The 19639-nt window shown below is 32.1% G+C and overlaps 1 protein-coding gene across 1 annotated transcript in view; it reads right to left on the minus strand.

Moving 5' to 3' along the window:
• Positions 1 to 2240: 2240 nt before the first annotated feature.
• The window catches only part of LOC106460639 (octopamine receptor beta-2R-like), a 61138-nt gene continuing 43739 nt past the window's right edge, over positions 2241 to 19639 (minus strand). Inside the window, exon 2 of the mRNA XM_022387408.1 lies at positions 2241 to 3806. The gene's annotated coding sequence lies outside the window, so the exon portion shown is untranslated. The remainder of the gene's footprint in view (positions 3807 to 19639) is intronic.

Consider the following 19639-nt stretch of genomic DNA (forward strand, 5'->3'; position numbering starts at 1 on the left):
CCTTGATTTTCTTCTCGTCATATTTTGATATTTTTTACTCGTTAATTCTGGACCTCTCTTTCTTGTTTTTACCCATGGCAAGCTCGCTGTAAGTTCTGTTGTTGGAAGCCAGGGACCTTCCTTGTGCACTTAACTTCTGTGTTAGTTGATCCTATACAAATAATTGAGTCTGCTGTTTTCTTTATTCTTCTCCTATTAGTTTGGTACACGATGTCTTTTTTTGGTTAGACTTTAACTAAATTCTGTCGCTATACTCATTTTTTCCAGTTTTCCTCAACTTTTCAACGATCCTAATTCTGGATTATTGATATGTCAGTTTTCTAGTTTACTCTATTGGTATTTTTAAGCTTTCGCCTCCGTGATCACATTGATTTTTTCTATTTAATAATTGCGCTTCTATTTATGCTGAGTAGAACTGCTTCAGATGATTATTTCCAATCTTCTATAATTATCCTATCCTATCTTTCAAGTTTTAACGTATGTGCTCTGCTTTGGCTTAGGAAGATCACTACCTGCATTTGCAGCTGAGTTAGGTTTGTCTGTGTTTCAGAGCACGATATTATTTTAATTCATGGATTTTCTCATGATTTTCGTCAACTTTTATTTCTTACCAGATCTGATCTGGTCTTCCAGATGAGCCTTTTTCTCCCATGGAACATTTCACTATTACTATTTTCCCCTCTCTTCTCCATATGATTCATTTGGTTCTGTTGAACAGAAAACTTGACATAATTCACACTCGTCAATATCTGGGTACTTATGATCTGATTTCTGCTTTGTATATAATTCTAGTTAAGAACTCTCATTATTTGCACATATTGTGGTAGCATTGCAACGAAGATTAGCTAAGTTCGTATTGAATACTAAAATTAGTCACCTTTTAAATTCGCAATTCATCATACTTTTCAGAACATAAATCTGTATTTTACTTTATTAAATTTGCTTGGACTTGGAAGTTTCCACACTTTCAGTACCATTTCAGTTGCTACATTTGTTGTTGTTTTTTTTCAAATATATTTTTTATTCACCTTCTTTTACTTTTTTTTTAGTGTGTACATAACTTATTCCCACCTATTCATGCTTAGTTTTCTGGATAACATAGCCTGAATTGTTAGGGATCAAACTCGGTAGAGTTGACTTTCCCTTTCTCAGAATAAGTATATACTCGTAAACTTTTTTATGTTTATATCATCAAAGTTATAGTGATTAAATTTACCAAAATACCACGAAATAATATTTGTTACACCTATTCTTCCTGCCATGAAAGAATAAAGAAAGTAGTTGCATTCCTTTTTAACTACTGCTGTTGCTTTGTATGGGTAGGCCTATAGATACTTCAAAATGATCAGCAACATTAATAATGAACACTTGTTAAAAGTTCAAGAAGTTCTGCACGTAAAACATCTAAAGCCAAGTTCGAATGTGAACCGGTTTTCATTCCTGTCATTACATTTTCAGTTAATTCTAATAACATCTTAATATATGTTGTAATACTCTATTTTCTAGTTTAACTTGTTTACAAACTTTGTTGTCTAAATTAAAGTTTGTAGCTTTCATAGAAGTTTTTTCTAGTAGGATAGTTAAAAGAGACTAGCGATTAAAAGCAAAAAGCCCTAAATGCACAAAAAGTGATACTCCTTTATCTAGGTATCAGTTTTAAAACAACTGAAAAGTTTAGCTCAATAAATAGTGTTCAGATTAAGAGAAATTCGAAATTATCTCCATTTTTTTTTCTATTGTGCTAGTCTTACTGATCTTATTTTCTTGCCATTAGTCGATTATACCGATTTTTACAAGAGGTCTTTACTCTTCTTATTCATTTGAATATATATGTTTACCCTATTTTCGAAATAGAATATCTGCATTACTTTTATGTAAGATCATTTTATTTTTGTCGGCATGCAAGTTTCAAGAATTGTGCAGTTAAAAGCGAAAATTAAGAGTTAATTTCACTTAGGAACACTTTATATTTTATTTATTCCTACATGATATTTCCATAGCCAAACAAAAAGTTTGTACTGAACTCCTATAAGGAGCTTACTTTGTCGAACAAGTGCTACTTTAATACCCACTATCGAGTGTACACGTTTGTTGACCAGTTACATTTGAAACATTAAATCTTATTACTATTTTACCTATAATATTACAATGAAATACATTAGGTTTCTCGACAAATAAATACAATTCTGGGATATCTTTTCGTTATTCAGAAAATAATTTATAATAATTAACACATCATACTTACATTCATGTGTTGATGTGAAAATTATCAGTTAACTTTCTGGAGAAAAAAGAAATACTAAGGAAGATAAAAGATATCTTTTACGAAGTTACATTTTGGTGACAAACATTCCAAGTATTCATCTCTCCACATGAATATTACATTAAATAGTCTTCAATAACTAGAATAGTGGTTGATTTCCAATTTCTGATTGTTCTTTGATTAGAGGAAATAACAAAGTCCTATTTTGAAGCATCAGCTATCCTGGTTGTTAATTTTTCCACGATACATTATCTCAAAACAACACTGAGTTCAGAGTACGTTTCTTTTCTTTAAAAAAATATTAGGACTAAGTAAGGTGCTATTCTCATATGGGAAACTTTACTGGCTCTCATATATGTCACACAAAGAAAAGTTGATTAATTTACCTCGACACAGTTAGAGTATTTGCTGTTTCATAATTGTTAATGTTTTTGCTTTTCTTAATCGATTAAGCTGTTGGTTATGTTTGATTGTCATATTCAGCATCACGCATGGAGACAGTATATTTGCTTGTGTTATTTCCACGGTATATCGAATAACGCTGAGATCTATTTACTAAACTTGGTGTTATAGCATGAGCATAACGTTTGGTTCCAATTGCTCCTCCTCAAGGATTATTCTAGACTTAATTAATCAGTGACGACGATGTGGCGTTTTAAATGTTGGGATCATATAATTGTCGACCATTCAACATTTGAATTAGCAGAAAACTAAAAATCAGCATTTACCAGTTTAACTGATAAATTGATACCAGTAAACATTCATTAACCAAGTAAGATTTGTAATACCGGTATGATTACATTGTTTAATTTGAACATATTGTTGAAATAACACTAGTGAGCTGAATAGTAAAAACACGGTTGTACCTTCACAACTTAAATCAAAATGAATAAGTTGTTCAACTAACACCAGAGATGTCGATGAGAGAAAAAAGTTAAGCCTCGGCTGGCAAAGTTTGATTCAGTTGTTCAATAAGATATATTTTTTATCTGACACCAGTGATTTTGTTGAGAAACCGATTGTGGATCTCCACCTTTAAAATCAGTAATATTTCATAACTGAAATAACACCAGTTAGACGTAAAGGCAGTTACTATTAATATCCACCATTGAAATTCAGCACGATTAAAATGTTTGTAGTTGAATACACTATTCAAGCGTCACCAATTAAGTTAATGAGGAGAAATAAATATCCACCTGCGAAATCAGCATGATTATATTGTTGAGACTTGAATACACATTGTAACGTAAGTGATTGGTGAGAAGTTATTGTTGACCCTCCATCTTCATGCTACTTCAATGAGGATATTACCAAATTTGTCTAAATGAGATCAATTGGAATGTATCATCTTGGGTTCATGGGTTAATTCGCTAGAAGGATGTTCTGCTCTCTATTATTAAACATCAGGGACTGCTTTCGAGCAAATCGGTCATCGTCGAAGGTTCATCAGTTTATCCATTTGAAAGACGTTCCACTCACAATATACATTCGCACATACCTGGGAATAATTTCGAGCAGACTGCTTTCGGTTTCGAATAAGGTCCTGAAAAAAAAATGTCTGTAAAAATACAATATTTATTTCTTGAATAACATTTGAAAAATGAAAAGGTTATTGTTATTATTACTGAAGGTAGCGAAAAAGCCAATATTAAATTAATGAAGTTATCTGAAATTAAGATATAAAAATTTCATGAAAAGGGTATAAAAACTATCTTTTATTTTGCAAACAAAAATTTAAGATTTTATTTTCAGTTTTCAATGTGTATAGCTACCACTACATTATCCATAGAACCTTTAAAATTAAATCATTTGACACCAAATGGCTGTGTTACTCAACAAATTATAATAAGAATGGGTTAATAAAGAATATCGATGAAGTATTTTAATTACTATTGAAAGTTGTTCAATAATTCATCACTAGGTTACTAAAATATAACGAATATTTATATTGCTTTTTTTACACATTTTCATTATATTAAAATAAATGACCTATTAAAATTTACTTTTAGGAAACGCTTGAAACAACTTCAAAATGCCCATTCTATCTTAAAAAATTGAAAGGCTGTGATAGCTACGGACTTGTTATGTTTATTTAGTGGTGGATGATTCGGAACTTTCTTTTTTAAGTAGCACTTAATTTTGAATAAATATACTTACGTAAAAGAAGAGGGACTAAATTGTATTGAAGATGTTTTCTATTTGCTGGAGAGAGACTTTTATTTAGATAAATATTCAGTTATGATTAATTACTACATCGTAAAATAAAATTTATGGTGGAACATTTCAAAAAATAATTAGTACTTTTATGCCAGTATTCGTAGAAACAACCATCCACAACATAAAATGAGGCATTCCCTTAAACCGATAGAATATTATTTCAATAATAACTAAACAGTTTAAATGTTAATAAAGTTTAAAAGCAACAAACTGTTTTACTTCAAAGTTGTTATATAAAAATCCTGATTGCCAATGATACTAAAAAAACATATAATTCATTCTAATACAGTTTACTAAAAAGAAAATAAATATCCTCAGAAGTTATGGCCTTTTACTCTAACATCATGGTTAATACAGCCTATATACCAATTATAATTGCAAAGTGTAAAAATAGCATAAAAATACATTGAGTTAATAATTGCTTAATTTAATAATGGAAATATAGAAATAAAGCCTCTATAAACAGCCAACACTACAACATTTGTGAATAAATCATGGACACTGTATAACTACGAAGCTTTAAAGACTAAGGGTTTAAGTAATAAACAAATGTATATATATATATATTTTAGTTGTATATGTGTGAATTTTATATGTATGTTAATACATCATATTTCTGAAAGCAAATGTGCTGGTATTAAATAAAGAGTTTTTTTTTCATCTTAAATAAATTAAAATACATATTACGTAAAATCTAGACAGTAGTCAACCTTCATATTAGTTTGGTTTATTTAATGTATAAAAAATGTTTTTGGTATATCAAGAGAAATGCTAATGTTTCAATTTTTTGGAAGTATAATGGTTAGAATGTAAAAATAAATTCATTCTAATTTTAAATAATATGAGTTCCAAAACTAGTTTTGATTTATTTTTGAAATTTTGATAATTTATGACACCACATAACATTTAAAAAGGAAACTATATATTGTTATAAGTATTTTATGTTGATGATAATTATATTTACTATTAAAGCACTGGTACTTCGGGAAACACATTTTAGATATATAAATCAACGCTTAACATCGTTAATTGTCTTTTTCTTTTAAAAGCGTTCTGCTTTCATTGATCAGCCAAAATAAACGGAATTGACATAGCAGGAAGTACAGTAAACATTTGTTTAATTAGTGTGAAATTATTTATTTAAGCATGGATATTTAATATGTCTTTTAAATTTCAAAAGAATCAAAAAGATGTGTTAAATATTGCATTTTCCAATATGTTGTTAAGATTCGTTTTATGTTGGATGTAATTTCTTCAACTTAAATACGTTTCACGTCACCTGATGTGAACTAAATAAAATAAAGCTCTTATCTATGGTGCATAAACAAAGCAAAGCTTGAGAGAACGTAAGTTTAACAAGACTCGAACATTACAGGGTTGATAGGGGAAACCGTTCCAGAAGAGAAAAGCGTGGTAGGGCTAAAACATACGACCTCATTCAGAATCTTCAAAATACTGTGGGCGAGGTGAAGCCAGGGGTGCTCTTGCTAAAATAAGAGGCTTTCTACTGGTGTGTGTGTGGTAGGGGGGGGGAGGGGGTTGTCTTCACCTGTCAGTCTTAGAGTCTAATCTTTACAGGCATCAAGTTTTCAATCTCCGTTGAATGTCAGAAGATGGCGCATTTGTTCTGTAAGGCATTAAACACAGTTAGATATTTTGTTTATTTTTACTTTTTTACGTTTTCTATTTATTAAACTGTTTGAAACACCTGGAAAGTTTCCAAACCCTAGCAAGCTCATGCTTCTATGGGTACCTCATCCATCACTGTGAGTTAAATAAGACATCTGGAAACAACAAGCATGGATCAACTCCTCTACTTGTTCAGATCGTAACCATGTGAAATATGAAAATAACAACGCTCTATGACAAGAAGATCATAAAATAGATATGTTTAAGAAGTAAATGTTTTAGTTGCATTTCTCTAGGAATACTTATAATCCAAAGATATTTTAATTCTCTCCATATTGAATTGTTTAACTTCACAAAAAAAATCTATTCAACAATTATCAAGTATTACTTTCTACAGAACAATAGTAATAGCATGATCTAGAAGTTAATCCCAGTTTAGAAATATAGATAGTATTTTATATGTTTCGTTATAATATTGAAGGTTTAATGGTATAACCACAGAACTACACAATTTTCACTGTGAATGTAATTTTCTTGGAAAACAACCAAAAATCTTCATTTTTCGAGTTCGTTTCAAGATGTCCCACCATTTTTCATTCTGTAGCTCTATATGTTACTTTCTAATTGTATATTTTGTGTAAAGTCACACTTGAGTTTACTGTTCCCTGTCCACCGCAAGTGAACGAATCCGGGATTTTAGCTTTGTAAGCCCACTCTGCTTGCAAACAATGTTTTATATCTGTTTGACCATAGTCCGGTTACTGTGAAAACGTTACGTTAGCAGTAATAAGGTAGCATTTACAAAAAACAAAACAAATATAGCAAAACTGTAAACAAAGACCTGAGTAAATAGCGCCGTCCGCCAGGTGAATATATTCAGTGCAATGTTACCTGACTGATAGATGACGTCATCGTACTATATAGATCAGACCAACATCTGTACGTGGCACGAGAATGTTTATTTTTAAATAGCTCAGTGAGTCCTGACAAGGAACTCAGTGCTATGACTGTACCTAGGGAATATTCAGTCGATGTTGTTGTTTTTTATATAATGAAGCAGAGAACGAAACTTAATTAGAGGTCTAACGAGGAAATAGTTAAGTTTGCGTGCTGTGTTAAACTATACGTAGAAATACCTCATGAAATAAATTGAGTAGTTTTTTAACATGTGACAGTTAAAATCGACTACAATTGCTTAAATATGTATATCAACTTAAGTGGCTTAATATGATCTGTTTTGATAAGTTGGCATTAAAATTAATTATTTGCCATTGGTTTATTGTCATTAACTGTTAGTTTTTAATATCTAGTAGAAGCCGTTACTTTACATCCGCTTTATGAGTCTAATATTGATTATTTTCAATATTTCCCAAATTTGCCCCGCCAGTGGCTCAGCTGTAAATATTTGGAATTATGACGCTCAAAATAGAGTTTCGATACCCGTGGTGGGCACAGCACAAATAGTCCATTGTATTGCTTTTGTTTAACCTAATTCTCAAACGTCTGATGCCAGTATTACGAAATTAGCATATATAAATATATATGTGAGTTAATGACAACAAAAAGCCTGTTGGTCCATCTAGGCCATCCTAACTGCTATACTAAATCCTAAAATAAAAGTAAAACCCTCAAAGTTTGTCCTCGTGATTCAAATATTTATCAAGCCTTCTCCTAAATTAACTGCATCTGAAAGCAATCCATTCCTAAGGCCAACCACCCTGTTAGAAAAATAAAGCTCTCTTAATTGAAGATGACTCCTACTCTGCCAAAAGTTATATTTGTGTCTTCACGTCTTGCCATCTCACCATTAAATACGAAAAAAAGATGGTGGATCAAAGTTATCAGTTCCCTTTACAATCTTAAACACCTGAATCAGATCCCCATTGCTTCTTCTTTTTTTCAAAAGAAACAGCTCCAGAGATCTTAAACTAACCTAACTATCCCAGGTATCATTCTATTCTGAGCTCTTTCTAACAGTTCAATGTTCTTTCTGATGTAGGAAGCCCAAGACTGAACATAATACTCTAAAAGTGTTCTAACCAATGACCTATACAGTGATATTACAATCTATTTATACTCGATTTCAATATTTCTGTAGTTATACCCGAAAATCTTATTTGTCCTACCACTAGCAACAGTATATTGCTTAGATGGCTTAAGAGACTAATCAACCAGAACATTAAGATACTTTTCTTCCATACCACTGCTTAGGATATTCCCATCAAAATTATATTTATAACGTAAATTGTGATATCACACGTGCATTATCTTGCATTTATTATAATTAAAATCCATCTGCCATTTATTCGCCACACTCACCAAATAATCCAAATACTTTTATAAAGCAGCAGCATTCTCCCGACAGCCAGCAACACTCAAAACCTTAATACCGTCAGCAAATTTAAATACTTTATTGATCATTACTTCATCTATGTCATTGATATAAATCAACAAGAGCAAAAGTCCTAACACTGAGCCCTGTGGTACCCCACATGTGACATGAATCAAGCTTTACTGAATTCTGCTTTTTTCCGTCCGACCAGTTTTCTATCCAATGATCCAACCTATCCTCTATACCTACACAGATAAGTTGTTAAATAAACCATTCATGTGACACCTTGACAAATATTTTCTGAAAATCCAGATACACCAAACCCACACCTCTTCAAAGGATCTCAAAAATTAAGACAAGATTTTCCTCTATTGAAACCATGCTGATAAAACCATAAAATTTTAAACTTTGTTAAATGACTTTCCAAAGCATCTTTCATCAGACTTTCATAAACTTTTCTCTCCACTGACGAAAGAGTAATAGGCCTATAATTACTGAGTCATTTTTTATCATCTCCTTTGAAAAGATGAGTGACATTAGCCAGCTTCCACTATTAGCCATCTGCCCACTATTCAAAAAATAGTAGGCAGTGGCTTATATAGACAATCCGTAATCACCTTAAAATCCTTGAGTAAATAATATCTGGCCCAGGTACTTTATCATTCTTTAAACTTCCTGATCCTTCTTTAACAAACTTAAAGTTAATGTGATCATTTTGTTTAATCTAGTTTCCATCTAGCTACAGGATGAGGAATATTGCTTAAATGCTCATTAGTAAAACATGGTAAAAAGTAAGTTGTAATAACCCAACCGCCCCATAATCATCAGATATTAGCCTTCAGATATCATCCATCAAAAGCCCTACTCTAATCCTAACATTTTAATTACCCTTAGCGTAGTTAAAGAAATCATTACTAGTAATTGTTTATTTTCAGCCAACCTTTTTTTTCATATAGTTTTTGATCTCATAATTTTGCCATTTGACCAACTCTTTTGGTCTTTTATAATTCTGCAAATCTCCCATCATTGCAGTCAAATTAAAATTCTTATATTGATAATGTTGTTCTTTAATTTTATCCCTTGTACCCTTTGTAAGCTAACCTGGTTTTTTACTTGCAGCCAGCCTTTTTCTATAAGGCACATCCATATATTGAATATTTAATAACATATTTTTAAAAATTTTCCACGTTTCATTAGTGGAAATTTGAAAACAAAATTTCATTATTCCTTTTCTCCATATGCAGCAAAATATAAAATCTAACTGAGCAATGATCATTTGCACTCAGAAGTTCCTCAATCTCCGCCCTATCAAACATTTTCATATTATAAGTTACTAATAAATCTAAAATAGCATTGTTCCCTAACCAATTGGTGAAAATAACCATCCTGAACAGTTTCTAAAAACCTGTCCCTCTCCTGATTTGACTCTAAACTTTCCCAGTCTGTATACTTGAAACTGAAATATCCCATAGTCATAACCTAATTAACAATTGAATTCTTTATTTAATCTTAGATTTTTGTATTAATTTCACCAGTTTCATCTGGTGATTTTTAACAAATTCCAACTTAAAGTCGTTTCCCCTTATAACCAATAACAAAAACTCTAATGTATTGAACTTCATTGCTATTAGCTTTGATATACCTAACTTTAACATAATATAACTCATATTTTACATATATGGCCACTTCTTCTTCTCTTTTTTGTTTAGTACTCTGTCCCTATTAAACAACCAATAACTCTATATTTCAAAAAATCACAAAAATCAAAATTGTCTATTACTTAATCAGATTTCAGTTATTCCCATTACATCAAAATCTTCTGTTCCTATCAGTATAAACACGAATTTTGGACGCGTGGTCATTATTTGGAAATACATTAATTTTTTGTCTTGTCAGTTAGTTTTGTCAAATTGCGAGTCTAGCACCCTAACCGCCAGGCCATATCAGGCTTCTTAAAATAAATCTCCATAAAGGTTTTATCTTACCATCTAACAAGAAGGAGGAATAACAAGAATAGAGAAAAATTCCCATTGCGTGTCTCAGAAGTAAGACACTTATATTTATGTTTAGACATTCTTCTCAATAGCAATTTGTGTGTACATTTGCGTATATGTTCTCAGCGTAAGGAAATTGTAAATTGTGTAACAGTTTTCACAGTAGGAAAAACGTAAGCATTTCCTCAGTTCTGTATGATTAACTTAATTTAGTTAGAGATTTCCAGAGTAAAACTATTTATTCTACGAAATGATTTTATCTTAGAAACTTTGCTATTTTGCGCATGCACAGATATATTTTATACAAAATTTCTACCATAATTAAACTAACTTGTTAGAGCTTTTTCCTGTATGTTCTTTATTATAAAATAGATTTCCTCTAGATTTCATGTTCTTTAATCTTGCTTTGGAACAATTATTTGCCAAAACACTAATGATTATTTATAATTAAATTTATTATTATGTTATATTAGAGACTGATTTTGCTTTGCTTATGCTATTGATTTTAGGCCTTCAATAGTAAATATTGACATCAACAGAATAATGGGCATCACGATCACTCACATAAAAATAAAGACAGAAAAATAACAGATAGGTATAAATAACAATATATAAGCATTCAAATATGAGAGAAAAAACAACAAATTGGAATAGACAGACAGGCAAAACATGCATACAGTTGCAAATACTAGATAGTCAGCCAGATAAGATAGAAACATAAAGAGAGAGAGAAAATACAAATATAAGTACCTGTATTATGTTACTCGACCATTTTTCAGTCTTTCAACATGAACAGAGGTTTATAAAATTCTTATAATAGTTCATTTCAATCTATATTAATCAAAAATAGGTACTCGTAACGCCCAGATCAAAATCAATTTTCTGTTCCTCATTAATTTTGATTAATTACCCTCTTAGGTACGATGAAATATTTTACTTTTGACGAAATAAAAGTAAAAGTAAAAACTTTTATTGCATGGCAGTTGTCATTTGTTTGATTAACGCAAATACTAGATTCGACATAATTCATAATTCTAGTCTAAGAGTAAATTACTTGTAGTATAAGCAACAAGCATGTGACAAGAAATATTCCTTCTAAACAATAACCAATTACTCTCTGTTTATCTGAATATGTATAAAAACTAGGCTTACTAGAGCAGTAAATACATTGTGGACACGGCAACTCAGAATATAATTATTTCGAATTCTTATGAACTATATTATGAGCCACCTATATTTCTGTTCAAACCTAGATGACAGTTTCTGGTAATTGACAATCAGTACTTGCTTCCAGTTGTATTTCTTTAAGATTTCTGCAAATATGTTTGTGTATTTTCAACTAAGTAATAATATTCATAATTTTAAATTCCCCTAAGGATTTTCGTGATTTTAGAAATATGAATTTTAAGATATTAATTAAGAAAAGCATTACCTAGTTAACAGTAATTGAATATTTGTATTGAACAACAGAGCCATAAGAATATAGACAAGACAAAAAGGAGACATTATATTTTATAATATACTAGATGAAAAGATAAAATAATCCTTAATAACGAATAAGTCAAACAGTAATTGAAAACATAAGTTCGATTAATTTTTTTTTTGTAAAACAATTGGATATTAACCCTCTCCACGGACTTACAACGCTAAAAACCGGGTTTCGATACCCGTAGTGGGAAGGGCACAGGTAGCCCACAGCGTAGTTTTTTTCCCTAATACGAAACTAATAATAATAACTAACTAATAATAGATATCAATGATGATTCGAAAAGACAGAACAGCTACTCAGCTGATTTTTAAACCTTCCCATTTCATTGTAGAAGGTAGATACATAGAGAGATGGAGTGAAAATTGTGTTTAGAGAAAAAGAGATGCGAAAAACATGGATTAATAAACAAATTAAGTATAACGAACCCTTTAAACAAGTTAGTAAATTCATACCATACAAGTTAAGTCTAAATGACATATTACATTATTAACAGCATTCGAATCCAAAGCATTTTTGCTTGTTTGAATACATTTTGTATGAACAGTACAAGACATAGTTTCTGAGGGTTACTTAAAAAATGAAACTTTAGTTATTCTTTTTACTTGATAATCTGGGAAAAAATCTAAATGCATCGTAACCGTGAACAACGGAACCGGATATAAGAAAAATACTTAAACCTTAAATTCAATATTGCATGTATATCGGTGTTGCTTACGTTATCGTGACATGAGTTTGGAGTCTCACTAATCATTATAGTCCGATCATGAACTATCTAGTGACCGTATACCCTAACGATAGTCCAGCAGTGTAGCATCCATTATAATAGACTTCGTCGTAGGGCCGTACATGTTCAAACCTCCTCTCTGCATATTTTCCTTAATCCATCTAGTGTACTAGGACAACGGTTTCTTAACAACCGTTTGAATAATCCAATCACACAAATATATACAGAAAATGTGTCCGGCGATTGACTGGTATTTCTTCGTACAGAACAGCGGAGATATTGTTTCATTTTCCAAGTGCTAGAGGTATGTGAAATGTCGTGCAACCAACTTGTATACACATGACTTGTGTTGCTTTAACAGCCTGAATACACATGACTTGTGTCTTTACCAGCTTGTATACCCATGACTTATGTCGCATTACCAGCTTGCATACACATTACTTGTGTCGCTTTACTAGATGGAGATCCTCCATACTTTTTTGCGCTTTGTTACCTGTGGAATACAGACGGCTTTTTCCCTGACCTTTGTGTTCATGGCTTCTTACCTGTTACATGACTCTTGTTACGATGCCGTATTTTTGTAATGAACTAATTTGTGAAGCGCTGAAGGTGTATCGCCTGATCAATAACGTATAACTAACGGTTTTTAGCACGTTCGCTCTCAGTAACGGTTTTTTAGGGTTATATATAAAAAGTCCCAAGTTTCCGTTCGTAGTTTAGTAGGAGAGGAGTGTGTTTTTAGAAGTTTGGTTTAGCTTAGTTTGAGTGGCCATTTCAGACATAGATTTCTGTATCGATTTCGAAAGAGTTTTTGAACCTAGATATTAATCGTAGGTTTTTGTTATAAGCTATCATTAGCTTTTTGTATACGAATCTAAAGAGTTTTGTATGTTTAAGAACTAATCTTAACTTTTGTAAGCCTTGTACTTTTTTGAGAACTGATGAAAACCATTTTTGATAATATCGACAAGTTTTGTTCAGTTGACATTGGAACAGTGAGCTTTTTGTAACCGTAGATATAGCGTGAATTGGAACATTGAATTTACAAATTGAAGCTGAATTTCAAAATACTATATTTGAAGTGATTACTTTGATTTGAAGAGATAGTTCCTAGGTAGATCTACCAAGAAAGAGTGATTTTTTGTATTATAGCCTTTTTGTAAACTATTGTATATAAGTTAATATTTGATGTTTGTGTGATTTTTATTTCATAATATATAATACATTTATAAAACTATAAAATTGCATAGTTGTCATTTTTTGTTTTTTACGTGTTATACAATACAGTAATACGGGATCGTATTATTATCATGATTGGAGTACGACTTGTTGGAGGTCTCTTTCTGAATGGCCCTGATTTCCGAAGTTGGATCATATTCCTTTGTTTCCCAGTGTCATTAATTACAACGCGTATGCTTGTCTATAAATTCTACATATCCTGATCTGAAGGCTTTTTATATTGTTCTGAGTGTTTGAATATTTTAAGGTGTTACATACCTTTCCCAAAAGCGATCAATGTAAAGTGACATCACACTACCTGCGTAGCTTCAAACAACGTGAAATTGTAGTTGTGATGCATAACTTTCCAATGTGACTTTATATCGGCTGTGACCCGCTGACATGCGTATTCAAAATCATTGTAATATAACTTACTCGACCCTCACTACTTTGTGTGTGTATACATACCTCTGGTTTTGAATTCATAATAGACAAATTAAGAGGAATATGAAAAACAAAATACCTGCAGTTAATGAGATTTTATCATAAATTGTAGACCTATTAGTTTCTATCCTTTCACAAATTTTTAACGTTTTAGCCATAACTTTAAAAAACCGTATATATTACTAAATAAAGGGTCTCCGAAAAGTATTTAACCATAAGTGATATGCAGCTTTTATTAATTTTATATTTTGTCAAAGCACGAGAAGGTCGTGTTAATCCTGCTATATGGTAGAGAAGTTTGGTCCCAGTGGAAGGTTGCTGTCGTATATAATGCATGCCATCCAGAGAAAAAGAGTGCTGTTAGCTAAGTGTAAGAAAACTGGTAGTGTGGACCATTGACAATGACACAAATATGCTTCGCAGTGTTCAAAGAAAATGGAAATACCGTCTCTAACCTTGTTTCGAATTACAAGGACAACATGTGGAACATATTTTCTACAATTCGTTGAAGTGCCTATGATTCCAGACTTTTCGGACATCCTCTAGATGCCACCTTGGAATAATAGCTATGAAACTGTAAGACTACAGTTAAAAAAAAGAGCAGATGCAAGTTATCAGGTAGATAAAAGTCATGTAAGTTTTGGGATGTTGTAAATTCGGTATGACGCCACTGAAAAAACAAAAACAAAACTGTAAAATCTTGGAAAACAAAACGTTTCTAGTAAATTAATTACTAATCAACATAAAATTCTTCATTCAAGATGTGTGTTAAAAGTTAACTAATGATAGTCACAATGTTTCTAAAGGAAGATACGCACAAGACTGTAATTAAACTTAATGTTCACGTTATTACAACCTTATTTTCCTTACAAGGTCACAAACATTCATGGAACATCCCGTAGTTTGCTTATCCCATACATACTGGTCATTTGATGTGGCAGTTTAGTGTTTGAGCTCTACAAATGCAGATGGTTTAATCTTGTAATAGGAACAAGGATCTTTACCATTGTCAAAGAAAAGTAATAGTAGATGCTCGGATGTTCAAAGACATTTAACATTAGGCCTATCAGCGGTGGCAATAGAAATAGAATACAGGGAAAAGCTGTGATCGTTAATCGCTGGTGAGAAAACGACGGAAAGGACGAACAGGTAGACTTGTAAGTGAAATCCATTTAAAACTGTATACCAATTAATCGATTTCTTTGACTGTAGTCATGATTCAGTTAATTTTAATTATACTACTTGATAAACATTAAACATTAGAGATATCTATGACAATCGGGAACTAGTCCCTAAATCGCTTATTTCACATGCAAAGAAATAAAAAAAAAAGAAAGAAAGTACACTTTCAATAATTGTCAATGTGTGCAACCGGTGGGTCACATTGAATGACTGGAAGTGTTGATTTAGTGTAATGAGACGTGTTTTAATCCGTTTTTGTACTTATGGTAGAGTAAAACATGGAAAAAAATTGAAGAGACACTTGATCTTGCTTATGTTTTGAAGGAGGCGGTGTGGTGGTTTGTGGCTCATTATTGTGGAAAGGGACGAACCTATTGATTACTTTAATAGGATGAATGGCATACCTGAGTATATCATTAATCATGCCCACCATATAATGGTGCGTTTTTACCATAAAGGATAAGGTATCTTCGAAAACAATAATGTAGTAGTACACAAAGTTCGTATTGTCCAAAGTTGATTACAAGAGCATGAATTTAGCCATCATTCTTGGCAAACACAATTATCGAATATCAATCCGATTGAACAACTTTGTGATGAATTTAAAGTAGTAATTTTATTCTTACACTTTTGCAGGCCCGTGATCCTCTACAAATAGGCTAAAATCGAACATAACATCTACTACCATCATATTATGGAATATATAAAACGCCTAGTTCAAGCAATTATTGGGCCGTAAGGTTAGTTTCCTAATAAAGTGATCAGCCATTATATTGTCATAATATGATTATATATAACTCATAAGTGAAAATACAGAATAATGTAATAATATGTTTGCTATATTCAGGTTTGTGGGACGTGAGAAAAGTAAAACATCTTCAGGTAGGATAAATATAGAGAGAGGCAGGTTTTTCATACAGGAAGCAGTATGTCCTGAATCACTCTCAGAGAGACATCTCATTGTACGTTGAAGAAATGTTCAACTGGAGGGACCAGTTTTCGTGGAGGATGAACTAGAGAACTTATCAAACTACCAAGAACAACATTGTTAGTCAGGTAGCACGCGTGTTATATAGTTGATACATAGCTTCTGAAGATTATTGGGAAATGTGATGCGATCATACAACATCTGGGTTGGACTGTATTGCTTCATTTAGAAAGTCAGATGGAGGAAATGTCATTCTGGCATTATAAGATTTTCGTAAAAAGAAGAGACATGTCCATGAGGTATGACCATAGGTAACGCATGGACGAATGAAGGTCTTATAAGAATAGAAGAAAAGATGTAGATTCAAACGAAAGTGGTTCCAGTCAGACACCACAGAAGGTTGAGTCGCTGTGTGACCTTGAAGTTGACTATATTTAACTGTGTTTGGATGTAAGAGAACATGGTATATTTGAACATTAACGAGATCAGAATTTTGGCAAGATCAATATTTCTTTTGCTTGGACCAAACAGAATAACTTTGTTTTTATGTGTATTGAGTGTCAGCCACCAGTGTTCGCAATATACAAGGAAATGATTGGCTGCTGTTTGTATAACCCTGTTTAAAGTAATCGTTGTAGAGCAGGTAGCCACTGTGGTAGTACATCAATATACTGAAAAATTTGACTAGATCATGAAGGTTGTAACTTATTTCAAACATACAGGTATAAAGAAGAGGTGAGAAAACTGGAAAATGAGTTCTCTGCGCTTACTAATTTTATAAATACACGCTAATTTTCAATACAAAAACAACATTTTATTAGGATACTTTTCAAAATATCAACTATGCACGAGAATTTTCTAAGCATTAGCTTTTTATTTATTTATTTTCACATAGAATATGTCTTACGAAATCTGCATAGCGATAATTCAAGACCGACAAAAACAAATTTTCTAAATATATTGATAAAAAAGACATAAACTTTTGCTTGACCTGGGTTGCCAACATAATTTCTAACTGAAAAAAATAATTTTAGCATTCTGTTCCTTGTTTTAATATATGTAGCCAACAGTCATTTAATACCCAAGGAAATAAAATTATTTCAGTTTTCAGAAACGTCAGACATAAGGCATTTGGTTTGTGCATGTGGAAGAATAAAAAATCATATTATGCTATTTTGTTTACTTCAAAGCATGTTTGACTAAAGAAATCATACCCGAACAAGTTTCACATGGACCCCGGAAGGGCCAACAAAAGTATTACATTTCCTTGAGGTGCATAATAAAACTCTTGACGCTCTGATCAACTGTCTTTTATCAAGTTGGTGGGTTAAATTGTGCTTCTTCAAGAAGTCATATGCAGTACAACGCAGATATGGAGACATTTTCTATGACATACAATAAAATGAATTCTGGCAACATCTTCAGCCAGATGTCTCATAGATGGTTAGAGGTGAGTGTACAGATTTGCGATGCTAAAGTCAGGGATTCGATTCTCCGTAGTCTGTATGGTCGACAGACCGAATATTGCCTGTTGTATAGTTCTAAATTTAAACAAACTCAAAATTCAGCCAAACTTTAATCCAAACACTTTTATACTCCTAGCTCCAACATAGAAAGAATACAATAATTTGAATGTAGATTAACATTGTTATAACTTTAAAATCCAGAACAGAGAACATATATATCTTAATAAATCCTTCTAACGGAACAAAACCGAATACAAATTGCAATACACGAAAAGTGCTCGAAGGGACGACGAAAAAACTCTCAGGCAGTCAAAGATGTCCACATTAGATTTACAAGCTGCCTAAATTCATAAATCTGACTAATGATTAGTCATAACTGATCGTTGCAGTTTATGTTTCTATCTTCTGTTTTTTTATTCCCTAAGTGACAATAATAAGCTTTCACTGGCCAACTCAGGAAGCCAAGTAAGAGAAATGTATAATTAGTCTGTAGAGCTTGCACGTTTGATTAGATAACTAACATATTCATACTTACAACACCAATAGTATTGTTCATACTCAGGAAATCTATTTAAAAAGTGAATAATCGTTATACGTAACACCATTATCTTTTGTTTTTAAACTTCGTGCGAAGCTACAAGAGCTATCTGCGCTAGCCGTCCCTAATTTAGCAGCGATAGATAAGAGGAAAAGCAGCTAGTCAAAACCATTTATCGCCAACTCTTGGGCTAATCTTTTATCAACGAAAAGTGAGATTGACCGTCCCATTACAACGCTCCCAAGGTTGAAAGGGAAAGTATGTACAGTGATGGGAATTCGAACCCTCAACTCACAGATTGCGCGTCTAGTACCCTAACAACCAGACCAACACCATTATTAAAGCTGAAAATCTTATAACTGTAATTCAATAATATATAACAACTGTTGGCTTCCAGTTTTATTAATGAGTTTCTGGAAGTCAAGTCTGACTTCTGGGATTGTAAGTATATTCAAGAACTTTTTAATTTTTCAGTAGTAGAGATCACGCCAGTCTAAAGGTCTAAAGAGCTTAGATATGTGTGTGTGAAATTATTCAAACCAACCGCTATCCATTGAAACTAATGAAACATGTTCCCAATAACCATCTGTGGCCTAAAATTGTCTGAAAGAACCAGTAGCCAAAATCTTTCTCCAATACATTCAAAAAATACGAAACATAAAGTTAATAAAAATGTGGTAAAGTGAAATTTACTTTTGAATAGTTAAACCCTTCAGAGGCCATTTGACCAAAGTTAAGCAACCAGTCAATGATAATAAATAAAGAAACATTATTTCTTTATTCTTGTGAGAGGGGTGCGTGGTTGAAATTAACCCGAATTACTAATGGATGCTAGAGTTGATTACACCTTCGCTAGAAGACTATAAATTTAAACAATTAGAAATCTTGGAATTGTATCATCAACTAACTTCAGGGACGAATTCATCGACTGGTCTCATGATTGTACCTGATCAAGTAACATAAATCAAACTTCATAAATCTCCTCACGAGTGCGCTTACAGCGAATTTCAGCCCAGATCACCAAACATTTAACGACTAGAAGAAAGTTTCACTGGTCAGAAGCCTTATGTAAGCATAGGATTTCATATACTTCACCTTTTATTTAAAAACTTTCTAAGATCTTTCTCTAATGTTTTGATAATGTGTTGAAAAACATAAAGAAAATATATCACTATCATTATTGTTTAACCTAAAATTAAAAACTTTAGTCTGGAT

Source organism: Limulus polyphemus, unplaced genomic scaffold, assembly GCF_000517525.1.
Source record: "Limulus polyphemus unplaced genomic scaffold, Limulus_polyphemus-2.1.2 Scaffold807, whole genome shotgun sequence".
Classification (NCBI taxonomy): Eukaryota; Metazoa; Arthropoda; class Merostomata; order Xiphosura; family Limulidae; genus Limulus; species Limulus polyphemus.